Source organism: Suricata suricatta, chromosome 3, assembly GCF_006229205.1.
Source record: "Suricata suricatta isolate VVHF042 chromosome 3, meerkat_22Aug2017_6uvM2_HiC, whole genome shotgun sequence".
Lineage (NCBI taxonomy): Eukaryota > Metazoa > Chordata > Mammalia > Carnivora > Herpestidae > Suricata > Suricata suricatta.
In genome coordinates, this window is record NC_043702.1 from 87,640,418 (window position 1) to 87,653,358 (window position 12,941).

At 40.5% G+C, this 12,941-nt stretch overlaps 1 pseudogene; it reads left to right on the forward strand.

Annotated features, from left to right (window-relative positions):
* Positions 1 to 3,612: 3,612 nt before the first annotated feature.
* Positions 3,613 to 3,968, forward strand: LOC115286523 (annotated as a pseudogene).
* Positions 3,969 to 12,941: the final 8,973 nt, after the last annotated feature.

Below are 12,941 nucleotides of genomic sequence, written 5' to 3' on the forward strand. Positions count from 1 at the left end.
TGACCACCAGGCACTACACTGAGCCTAGGATTGCAAAGATTGATTTGATACAGCCCTCGTCTCTGAAAAGGTCATTTTCTAATTAATATTCATACATAATTAAAACATTTTAATGTAAGGGATTTAGGTACTTTATTGACCTCTCCATGTGACTAATTGTTCAAAAAATTATTAACAGATAACATTGAATACCTACTCTGTGCCAGGCCTTCTTCAAAGCAATTTTCATAGATTTCTAGACTATATGGCAGGTTTCATGATGACTATATTATTACTATTTAATAATTAAAAAGGCAGAGAATAGGTAATTTCCCCAAATCAGTTAGCAAGTGAGAGAGGCAGAAATTAAACCTCGTAGTCTGATGCCAGACTCTAGACCTTTTGTATTATACTGAAACTACTCCTTTTTTATTCAATGTTTATTTATTTTTGAGAGAAAAAAAGGCAGAGCATGAGCAGGGGAGCAGCAGAGAGAGAGGGAGACACAGAATCCATAGCAGGCACCAGGCTCTGAGCTGTCAGCACAGATCTGATGCAGGGCTACAACTCATGAACTGTGAGATCATGGCCTGAGCCAAAGCTGGATGCTTAACCGACTGAGTCACCCAGGCCTCCCTGTCCTGAAACTACTTCTTATGGTGTTCTTAAAAATGTTTTCCTATACAGAGTTCAGAGGTCAATATGTTTTAAAAAAAAGGTTACTCTTTTTATTTTGTTAACTATAAATATTTTTCTATGCCAATATTCAGTTCCATTATTTTACAAATGGAAAGTCATATATTCTAATTTATAACTAATTTATAACTTCAAAGAAGAATAGAAGAAATAATAAAAAGATATATGAAATAAAGCTCTGATTTTTAATTATTAGGTTTAATAGATGTACAATTACTTTTCAAAACTGCTATAAAGTTTTCTATACTCTTATTCTCAACTTTTGTCCATATCTGTTGTGGATTAGCGAATATCTGTGGACCATACTTGAGGGGCACTGCTTTAGACTTCTCTCAGGAAGAACTAAGGAAATAAAGTGATTCTGTCTTTTATTTTTTAAATAGTTATTTACTTTTGAGAGAGAGAGAGAGCAAGAGAGAGAGCGAGCATGTGAGCAGGGAAGGGTCAGAAAGAGTCGAAGAGAGAGGATCCGAAGCAGGTTCTTGAGGCTGTCAGCATAAAGCCTGATTCGAGACTCAAACTCACAAACCTTGAGATCATGACCCAAGCAAAAGGGTGATGCTTAACAAATCAGATGCTGAACGGACTGAGCCACCCAGACACCTCAGGAAATTAAGAGATTTTAAAACAATATAAAGAAAAAGCAAAAAGCATTCCGATTATGAGAGGTACTTCTGAGAAAAAAGGCAGCATTTGGATATAGGGAGCGGACTGGCTTTTAGGATTTAAGTAAGAAACAATAGTGATCCCTAATTTTGAGTTAGTCACCCCTCTGAGACTTCTTGGGCCACACATTCAAGAATAACACACTAACTTTATGTTGAATTCTGCTATAAATAGAAGGGGAATCAACTAACTGGACATATTGGGATGCAAATAGTATGTATGATGTATCGAAGCCTTTGAAATGCAGAGAGATGTCTGATTTATAAAATTCTAAGATGGATGTTGTATGTGAAACAATTTTGCTGAGATTAAACTGACATAAAATAAACTACCCATGTTTGAAGTGGAGTATGGAGGAGACTGAGAGCCAGAATCTTACAGGTAGGGTACAAGAGTCCCAATCAGCAAAGGTCTGGGCTGCTAGCCAAAATAGCAGTAGGATCAACCATTGGACAGATCATGTCATCAGAGGGAGTTGGCTAATTCTGTTGTAGCAGTCATAAGCAGGGAGCACCTACTTTTTAAATTAAATTAAATTTATTTTTATCAAACTTTTTACCTTAATTCCAGTATAGTTAACATACAGTGTTTCATTAGTTCCAGGCATACAATACATGATTCAACAATTCTATACATTACTCAGTGCTCATCATGATTAGTATACTCATAATCTCCTTCACTTATTTCACCCATCCCCCATGTCCCTCCCCTCTGGTAACCACCAGTTGGTTCTCTATACTTCAGAGTCTATTTCTTGCCGCACCTGGCTGGCTCAGTCGGTTGAGCCTCAGACTCCAGCTCAGGTCATGATCTCATGGTTTGTGGGTTCAAGCCTGGCATCAGGCTCCATACTGACACCCTGCTTTGGATTCTGTGTCTCCCTTTCTCTTCCGGCTCCTCTGCTTGCATTCATTCTCTCTCTCTCTCTCTCTCTCTCTCTCTCTCTCTCTCTCTCTCTCTCTCTCTCCCTCTCTCTCAATAATAAAATAACATTAAAAAAAGTTTTTTAAAGTTTATTTCTTGGTTTGTCTCTCTTGCTCTTTTTTCCTTTGCTCATTTGTTTTGTTTCTTAAATTCCACATATGAGTGAAATCATATGGTATTTATCTTTCTCTCACTGACTTGTTTCATTTAGCATAATACTCTCTTAACCTTATTCATGTTGTTGCAAATGGCAAGATTTCCTTCTTTTTTATATATCTTTTTTACCCATTCATCTATCAATGGACACTTAGGCTCTTTCCATAATTTTGCTATTGTAAATAATGCTGCTATAAACATAGGGGAGCATGTATCTCTTTTAATTAGTGTTTTTGTACTTTGGGGGTAAATACCCAGTAGTGCAATTTACTGGATGGTAGAATAGTTCTATTTTTAACATTTTGAGGAGTCTCCATACTGTTTTCCACAGTGGCTACACCAGTTTGCAAAATTTGAGGATGTACCCAAAAGACTCAGAAATAGAGATAGACAATATTTAAGTCTACAGATTCAATAATAATTAAAATAATCTATGGCAGGGGCACCTGGGTGGCTCAATCAGTTGAGCATCCTACTTCGGCTCAGGTCTTGATCTCACGGTTCATGAGTTTGAGTCCCACATGAGGCTCACTACTGTTGGCCTGTCAGCAAAAAACCCACTTTGGATCCTCTGTCCCCTTCTATCTACTCCAAAAAATAAATAAATATTTTTGAATAAGCAAATAAATAAAATAACCTTTGACAAACAAAATACCAAAATTTAAATGAAGACAATTTCATATTGAGTTCTATTGGAGCTTGAGGTAAAAGGAAAAATATGCCCCCTATATCTATGTTTTTATCTATTTTTTAAAAAAAATTTTTAATGTTTTATTTATTTTTGATACAGAGGGAGACAGAGCATGAGAGAGGGAGAGGCAGAGAGAGAAGGCGATACAGAACCAGAAGCAGGCTCATAGCTCAGAGCCTGACACGGGGCTTGAACCCACGATTGTGAGATCTGACCTGAGCCGAAGTCGGAGGCTTAACCGACTGAGCCACCCAGGCGCCCCTGTTTTTATCTATTTTTAATGACTAGTTTTTTCCCAGAATATTAAAGTAGTTGAAAAAATATTGAAAAATTGAAAAGTGAAAATGTTATTAAAACATATTATTTTAGGTATAAATACCTTATTTATACTAAAAATAACATTATAATCTAACTTCAATGGAAGCAGGCTCATCAATAATATTTTGAAGATCTCATTCTGGACCTTGCAGACACCACAGAGCCACCAGTGCCACCTAGCCATGGTCAAATCAACTGTGTTCTTTGACATCACCATGGATTACAAGCTCTTGGGCCACATATCCTTCAAGCTGTTTGCAGACAAAGTTCCAAAGACAGCAGAGAACTTCCGTGCTCTGAGCACGGAGGAGAAAGGGTTTGGTTACAACGTTTCCTGCTTTCACAGGATCATTTCAAGATCTCTGCGCCAGGGTAGTGATTTCACATGCCATTATGGCACTGGTGGTCAAATGGTAAGCACGTGGTCTTTTGCAAGGTGAAAGAGAACATGAATAGTACAGAAGCCATGGAACGTTTTGGGTCCAGGAATGGCAAGGCCAGCAAGAAGATCTCCATTACTGACTGTGCACAGATCTAATAAATTTGACTCGCAGACCATTCCTTCTGTAGCTCAGGAGAGCACCCCTTCCCGCCCCCCGCCATCTGCTTGAACTTTCCTGGAATCTCTGTGCTCTTGCTGCAGCTCTGTGGGTTCCATACTTTCCTAACTCCCCTCCAAATCTAGCTGGATTGCAGAGTTAAGTTTGTGATTATGAAATAAAAACTAAACAATGATTACAAAACATAAAAACAAAATCTACTTCTGGAAAAAAATAGATATTAAAATGAATAAAAATATGGATAAATGGTGGGGGGCACACTTTTCCTTTTGCTTCAGGTTCCAACATGTTTCAGCACAGAATACTTCCTGAGAATGAATCCATATGAAGAAAAACAAAAGAGGGAGATGTCAGGGCAAGGAGAGAGGTGAAGAGCCAGAGAGAGAGCCACAGAAAGGCTAACGTCCTTAGCACATGTGCGGCTGACTCTATCAGAAGCCAGGTCTGTCCCTGCAGTTCTCAGCTATGTGTGCGTTAGTTTCTGTTGTTATCATTGTGTGATTTGTGTTTCTGTCACTTGAAATTCAAAAGCCAGGTTTAATCAGGGGCTTTGTCTTAAGTTGGATTCCTGAAGCAGATCCTGAGATAAGGTGTGAGTTCAAGTAGTTTCCTTGGTAGGGGATCCCCGGAAAATATCAGGAGACAATGAGACTGTGAGAGGAAGAGGGAAGGGAGGGGATAAAAGAAAGTACTGTGAAGCAGAGTGTCACTTGAAAATCCCTGGGGCTTTCTGCAACGTATCTCAACATTCCCTTCCCCCACCCCAAGTGATGTAGCCGTAGCTCCCATCTGCCATTGGCTCCTGGGGGCTCTGACTCCCTGGCATTTAAGTCTGCCTCTTGCTTGGGTCAAGAAAAATGTTAAACAGAGAATCTTAGGTGCTTGCTGTAGAAGTCTGACCAATGCATGAACTGGAGAGACCGTATTTGGGACTATGCTGAGAACACCTACAATGCCTACCACAGTCTTGAAGGATGAGTGTATTTACTAAAGGTACATAGAACAAAGTCCCCCTCTTTACAGGCCAAAGTGGGAAGCTGGTAATGTATAGTGGAAAGCTCACAGAATTTGGAGTTGGAAAGAGCAGACGTGAAGGTTAGCTCCAGACCTTACTGGTTGTGTGGATTGGACAAACCTTTTAACGTCTGATTCATGTGTATGTTTCCTCATCTGTGGAATGAGTAGACTGATAATAAAACCAACTTCAGGGCAATGCAAAGAGGGTCAAATGAGGTATAGAATGGGTGAGAAATGTCTTTAAACACTTGATTTTAATTTTTTCTATTAGGGAACCTTAGAAAATAAGTTTCCATGTTGTAGGGTATTCAAAAATTACTTGGAGAATGTATTAAAAATAGAGTGACTCTAGTTTCTGATTCAAGGCACCTAAGATATTACCCTAGACTCCGCATCGTTTAAAAGTTAGTCTGTAAGACTAAAACATGTGGCTTGTGGGTCATACTTTGAGAAACGCTGCAACCACACAGAATATATGGAAGGAGAAAGCACCTGGCTGTGACTGAAAGATAGGCCTGAGCAAGGAGCTGAAGGTCATGCGGGCAACTAAAGGGAAATTGGTTTACCCTGTGAGCAAAGAGGCACCATGTCAAAGGCTTTAAAATAGGGGAGGAGCACCTGGGTGGCTCAGTCAGTTAAGTGTCCAACTCTTTGTTTCGGCTCAGGTCTTGGTCTCATGGTTCATGAGATGGAGCTGTGTCAGGCTCTGTGCTGACAATGCAGAGCCTCCTTGGGATTCTCTCTCTTTGCCCCTCCCCTGCTTGTGCTCTCTCTCTCTCTCAATAAATAAATAAACATTTAAAAAGTAATAAAATAGGGGAGTGAAATGATTAGTACCACACAGGGGAGATGCCTTTGGCTGCAGCACTGAAGATAGATTAAGGGGGATAGCAAGCTGAGGACTGAGAAGACAAAGAGTGGGAAAGCTGGTAGGAAATGAGATTGGAAACTGGGGGAATGAGCGTGAGAACAGAAGTCATGGGTGTGGGGAAACAAATGCTAACGACAGATTTTAAGAGAAAAAGCAGAACACCAAACTCTGTTCCTATTATGTTTATACATTTGTGTGTATATATGTATAAACATACACACACACATTTACCCAGAGAAAAACAAGGAAAATGCAACCAAATGTTAATGCTTTTCTCTGGATGATAAATTACAATGGAGATTTTAAGGTTTGTCTTAAAAATACATTTTTTCTTCCATAATAAACATGTATTACTTTCATGATTATATAAAAAAGAATATAAAGACAGAAAGAGGGAAACACTTCATTGTAAAATAATTTCACAAGAATAGCTGAGCAACAGCCAAAGAGGAAAATCTACAAAAGAATAAGCCATTCTTCTTGAGGACTTAGAAGCAAATTCCTGTGAACCCTTTGTCACTATTCGTTAACTGTGACTGTGGCTATTTAGGCTTTTTTTTCCCCAGCTACTACTATTACCTCATATGCCTTTAAAATGTAATTAAACAAGTTACCGCAGGTTGACTGATGGCTGAAATCTTGCTCACTTGCAAAATGCGTAAAATGTGGGAACTGTGTATATATTGAACATTCAAGGGGTGAAATCCTTTTCTGTTTCTTTAATGATTTTTAACTTTAAGGTAGAATCAGATATGCACACGGGAGGAAAAAACAATCCATAGCTTTCAGAGTTGACAAGAAAATGTGTAAGGCTTAGTAAAAATCATGCCAAGAAGCATGGTGTGGTAATATATCTAAGAAAATCCAATATATCAAGTAGTTCTTAGATTAGCATATGTTAATTTGGGTTGAATGAAACCTCATGGTTGGTTGGAAGTGTAAAAGTGTAAATGTAATTGATGACGGCAAAATTTGGAGTAACATAGCATGGAGCACTCAGGATTGGCAATTTTTCTACTTTTAATGAGCTTCTGATGAAGCTCTCACATTCATACTGTCACTTTGTGGAAGAGGTCCAAAGGTTCCCTTGGCTCCTGAAAGCAGCTGATAGCCCTTAAAAATCCTCACAGTGGCTTTCTGTTGACATCCAATACAAGGGAACCAGGATAACTTTAAAGAGAAAAGTCAGGCTAGGTTCAAATAGGTAAAGGACTAGTCACTTCACAATGTTAACAAAGGGTTCAGAGAGGGATTTTCATGGAAAGCTAGCTTTAGCAGGGGCATCATCATGGTGGGGGAGGGTAGGAGGGCTTGTGCTCTATCTACTTTCATTTCAAGCAAAGCAAATGGCCCCAGAAAACCTACCGAGAGAGAAAAGCCCAGTGCATATTTAAGCAAAGGTTGTAAATAGGATTCCAGGGCACAGTTTGTATTCTAGAGAATACTGGGACCTGCGTAGAAATTAAACAAAGCAATAAGAAAAAAACAAGCAGATCTCAAGTCAAGACAATGGAAACACCTGCTATTTGCTCTTTACTGCCCAAGAGGCCAAAATGTCTCCCTACAGTCTCGTCCAGGAGAAGCGATACTTAAATCCAATGATTCCTACTTTATGGACTATGGACTTCTAAGGAACTTTGGATTTTGCAAGGTGACATGTAGATACACAAAACTTAGGTAAGAAGCTATAAGAATGCAGAATTACCTGCAAAGAGCATTGGCATTGCTTCCCACCTATATTTATACATGTACTACTATTTTTCAAATGTATGTCAATTTTATTGAAATTAGTTCTTAGCAACTTTGGACATTGGATTGGTTAGCAATAAGCACATACCAACAATATGTCATCTGTGGTGTGAGAGACTGTGAAAATTTTTGACATCCAAGGAACCCTTCCTTGCTCAAAAAATCTAGGAATGCCTGCCTTAAATAATTTACAATTATGAGTATATAATAGCAAAAGAGTTTCTGGTAATAGCTTAGAGCAGTGGTTCTTGGTCTTGGCTGCAGGTTCTAATTACCTGGGGAGTTTAAAAAAACCCCACTGCCCAGGTCATGCTCAGAATCTGTGAGGTGAGAACCCCGCATCAGAGTGTTTAAAGCACATGTACGTCAATTTTAATTTCTTTTAAAACTGAAAAGACACACATGGTAAACATTTCTATATACAAACAAGCATATGCAATGAAAAGTCACTCTCCTACCTTATTCCAACATCTGTTATCTTTTCAGACACTACCTCTACTACCAGCTTCTGGGCAATGATGCAAAATATCAAAAAATTGATATTCTTATTATGATATGAATTTTTAACAATAATCCTTGCCATACATAGGACAGCCTATACTGTACGGATGGATGTAGCATAAAACCATGATCCCATGGGTTGCAAAGAAACAAGCTGCTAACCCGAGCAGGATCAGTTGCTTCTATGTTTTGCATAAACCTTCCTGTGCTATATGTTCATTAATTTCGCCATCTGTTAGCTCTCAGTGACAGACAAGCAGTAGTAGACACCAAAGGTTAAGAAATACTTTGGGAGATGAACTTTAGTTTGAGAAAATTCTATCAATTAACTTAATTTTTATGGAAATAAATGCCACTGCCATTGCCTTGAAGAACTGGGAGCCGTGCTTGTGTGGAGAAGGCAGAAAGTGTAGAATACAGAAAGGATGCTTTGTTCTGGCTCTATGCCTTTAAATATCCAGGCCCTAGAAGAAGGTGAACCAAGCACAAAAACCGTGTCTTAAGAGTTGTCCAAGATTAATTAGAATTTGTTGTAAAGACCACATCTTGATCTTTTCATTCCTCTTATCTCTGGGTTTCCCCTTTTAACAACCCAGTGTCCCACCTGCCCTTTAAGTCAGGGACAATTGTTCCCAGTGCATCCTGAGTGCCTGGCAGAGTGGCTGGGCTTGGAAGGTAAGACCCCTACAAACAGAAGAATCCCAGCAGATCTACTAGCAAAAATGGCTGACCCTCAAGCTTCAGTGAAAAGTGGGTGTGAGTGCTTGGAAACAGGGCAAAGGGACATCTGCAAAAGTCACCAAAGAAAATGTGGTCCTAGGGATTTTTCAAAGAAAGAACAAAAATCAGAAGGAGTGGGCTCGAGTTCCAGTGCTGGTACTATCTACATGGCCTTGAGCTGTACAATCTTTTTGCCCTTGGGACCTGGTTGTTTGCAGCTTGAGTTTCCTTAGAGACATGAGGTGGGTGGCAGCACTGTGAGAAGTAGCCGCGCATCAGTCTTGGCCATCAGCCCCACTTCGTTCAGAACAGTTTTTGTCTTATCTGGTTGGGAGTTCTCCATAAAATCTTATTTGAACAAAGAGTTTACTTGCTTTCAGTTTGGTCAAATTCCACTAGACCAATCATTTCTGAGATTCCATCTGGCTCAAACATTCTAGGATTCAATAATTTCTAGATTTAGAGGCTACAAAATGAACATTTCAGACTCCTGAATTTTAAATTTTATTTCTTCTTTGGCCTGGGAGTGAATCATTTTCTAGACGTGCCACTGAAAACATTATAAAAATGTTCTCACACTGAAACTCTAAAAGCACGTAGGCACCGGGGAGCCTGGGTGGCTCAGTCGGTTAAGCATCCGGCTTCGGCTCAGGTCATGATGTCACGGTTTGTGGGTTCGAGCCCCGCGTCGGGCTCTGTGCTGACAGCTAGCACAGAGGCCTGGAGCCTGCTTCGGATTCTGTATCTCCCTCTCTCTCTGACCCTCCCCTGCTCCAGCTGTCTCTCTCTTTCTCAAAAATAAATAAAAGAAACATAAAAAAAATAAAAAAATAAAAAATAAAAGCATGTAGGCATAAATGCATTAATGGCTTTTCATTATTTCCTAAGACAATCAATAATTCTCTTTTCTGGTTAGATTTGTATAACAGCAAATAGGATTTTCTAGGCTTATGAGTGGCCCACAAAGACTTATCTCTTCTGGTGAAAATTTCCAGTGAAAATCAAAATGTGGAAAATATTTTTGCTCCCCCCCCCCCACAACTTTCCAACAAGCCAAGGAGGAAGCACCACTTTTCTGATAGAGCCCACTTCATTTCATTTAAAGATAACAAATGAGAGAGGCACTATCCTAATAGGAATCAGAGGACTGAGGATTAATTATTTTCCCGGCAGCTGACTCTCCCACCCTGCTGGAGGGCGGGCTCTTCCTCAGGGAGCCCTTCAGCACTGCTGATAATACGCCTTATGCAGCAATACACAGGAGCTGCAGTTGTCACCCTAGATTTTCAAGTTCTCAGGGCCTAGGACCTAGAAAATTTGAGATTCCTGGGTATACTGGGAGGGGCGCTGGACTAGCATCTATCAAACCTGAGTTTTGGTCTTGGCTTCACCATGTGACTTGACATGGTGATCCATGTTCTCTAGATCTCAAGGGGTCTTCAGAAAACAAGATGCATGAAGGTTCTTTAATGAGGATCATCTTAGCCTGAGCTACTATAACAAACTACCTTAGAGGGGGAGGGGCTTAAACAATAGACATTCACTTCTCACAGTTCTGGAGATTTGTTAAGTCAAAGATCAAGGTGTCAGCCAATTCCGTTCTTGGGAAGAGTTCTCTTCCTAACTTTCAGATGGCCCCCTACTCATTGTATCCTTAGAGAAGGGAGAGATGGAGGGAGAGGGGATAGGGGAAGGGAGAGCAGGAAGGGATAGGTGGAAGATGGGAGGGGTAGAGGGAGAAGGACAGCTTATGCTCTGGTCTCTTCCTCTTCTTACAAGGACACTAATCCCATCATAGAGCTCCACCCTCATGCCCTCATCTAAATCTAATCACCTCTTAAAGGCCCCACTTCCAAATACCATCACATTAGTAGTTAGGGTTTCCATACATGCATCGGGAGGGACACAGACATTCAGTCCATAACAAAGGTGAAGCACTATAGAAATTAGTAAGTTATGCATTGGAGAGTAGGGAATGATCTTATCAGCATGTATTCCAGTCTCTTTCTAAGACGACTTCCTGGATTGCAAGCCTAGAAGTTAAAAACATTTCTCAGGGTACCTGGGTGGCTCAATCTGTTAAGCATCTGACTCTTGATTTCAGCTTAGGCCATGCTCTCGAGGTTCGTGAGTTCAAATCTCATGTTTCCCAGGCCCTCTGTGAACGTGCAGAGCCTACTTGGGATTCTGTCTCTTCCTCTCTGTCTGCCTCTCCCCCACTATTTCTCTCTCAAAATAACTAAATAAACTTAAAAAAAAAAGACATTTCTCACATAACCTTGCATCTGGTGGTTGTGGGTGTGATTTGGTCTTTGCCAGACACGTGTGTTTATGAGAGATTCGAATATGGAATTGGGTGCAGAAGAGGTATGATGGAGTAGCAGGCAGCGGGAGGGGATACCTCCACATAAGAAAGGCAGTTTCGTGATTGCAGAGGAAGCGGCGGCTCCCTTCTCTGCAGGTTCTGTGGTCTGACCTTTCTTGGAAGTTCTGCTGGTTAGTTCCCTTAGTCCTTCCAGTGATTCTGCAAACCATTTAATAATCAGCTATAAATCCTACCTTAAACTCACTGGAGTCAGAAGATCTTACTTTGGCTCCTTAAGTCAGATACCAAGGACAGGTGCCTCAGAGAGGTGGAAACAGGTCTTCAAGGTGAAGTTTAGATGTTAAAAAATCCTGTGTGGATTAAACAGAGTGTCTCAAGGCAGACTGCAGGAGAAGTAGATTGAGAGGCTGATCTTTGGACCAATTTTGGTGAAGGTCCTTGTATGTCGTGCTAAGCATATTATGCTTCTATTCTGTAGCTGAGAGCAACATATTTATGTGTGTGTTCTGAATGATCAACCTGGATAAAGGTAAACCATCCCAGAATTTTAGGGTCTTAGAACAAGGGAATGGTTATTTCCTCTTATTCTTTCTCCATGTCTGATACAATTAGACATCAGTTCAGTTCCACTTTACTCTAGGACCTACTAATAGTGCACCTTCTTCCTACCTGGAACATCGCAGGTCTTTTGGCAAAGGGCGAGAAGTTAGAAAACCACATGTGATTTGCACCATGGGTAAACTTGAAGGACATCATGCCAAATGAAATAAGTCAAACAGGAAGACAAACACTGTTTGATCTCCCTCGTATGTGGAATCTAAAAAAGTGGAATTCATAGCAACAGAGTGGAACATTGGTTGGCAGGAGTGAGGAGGAGGAAAGGGAGACATGTTGGTTAAAGGGCACAGATTTTCAGTTATAAGATGAATATGTTCTGGGGATCTCACTGTAGTTAACCATAATGTATTGTACACTTGAAGTTGCTAAGACAGTAAATCTTAAGTGTTCTCCGTTCCCCTCTGCCCCCACCCCTCCCCGCCCAACAATGGTAACTAAAAAGAAAGAAAACTGCATGCCGGCCCTTAGAGCCTCTGCTGGATATGTTACAGGACATTCTCATACCCATTTAGTTAACCAAAGCAACTCATACAGCCAAGCCTGATACCCTCACCCCTCTCCCCAAACAGAGCAATGGGCAGAAACATTTTTTGACAATAATACAATTTGCCATACTCTGGAAGGCTTGCAGAGATGAGATTGTACTGAGCATCCTTAGCCACCACATTCTGTTGTGGTGGCACCAGAATGGAGTGGGTGACATGAAAGGCAAGATCTTTGGCTTCATAGAGTTTCTAGGCTAATACTTATGATGTGTCATAAGTGTTACAAACACTAGTTCATTATCTAATTAAATCCTCATGCTAGTATTATCCCTCATTTATAGATTAGCAAATGGCGGCTTCCTGAAGTAAAATAATTTTCCCAAGTCCAGACAGGATGTGGCAGACAAGACCTGAACCCAGGCAGAGTGAGCCCAAACTCCATGTGCTTATCCTCCATGGTAAGTCATCACTCAGTTGCAGTAGTCGGAAGGAGCATGGTGGAGACCAGGGCGATAGAGAAGAGGGAAGGGCGTCCTGATTGGATAGCAATGAGTAGTGAGAGGGGTCTCAGATGAGTGAGGACACTTGGCGGATGCATGATTGGTTTAACTCCTCCTAAATATTGCTAGGGAAAAATCTGTTATAAGATGGCTGACAGGACTGA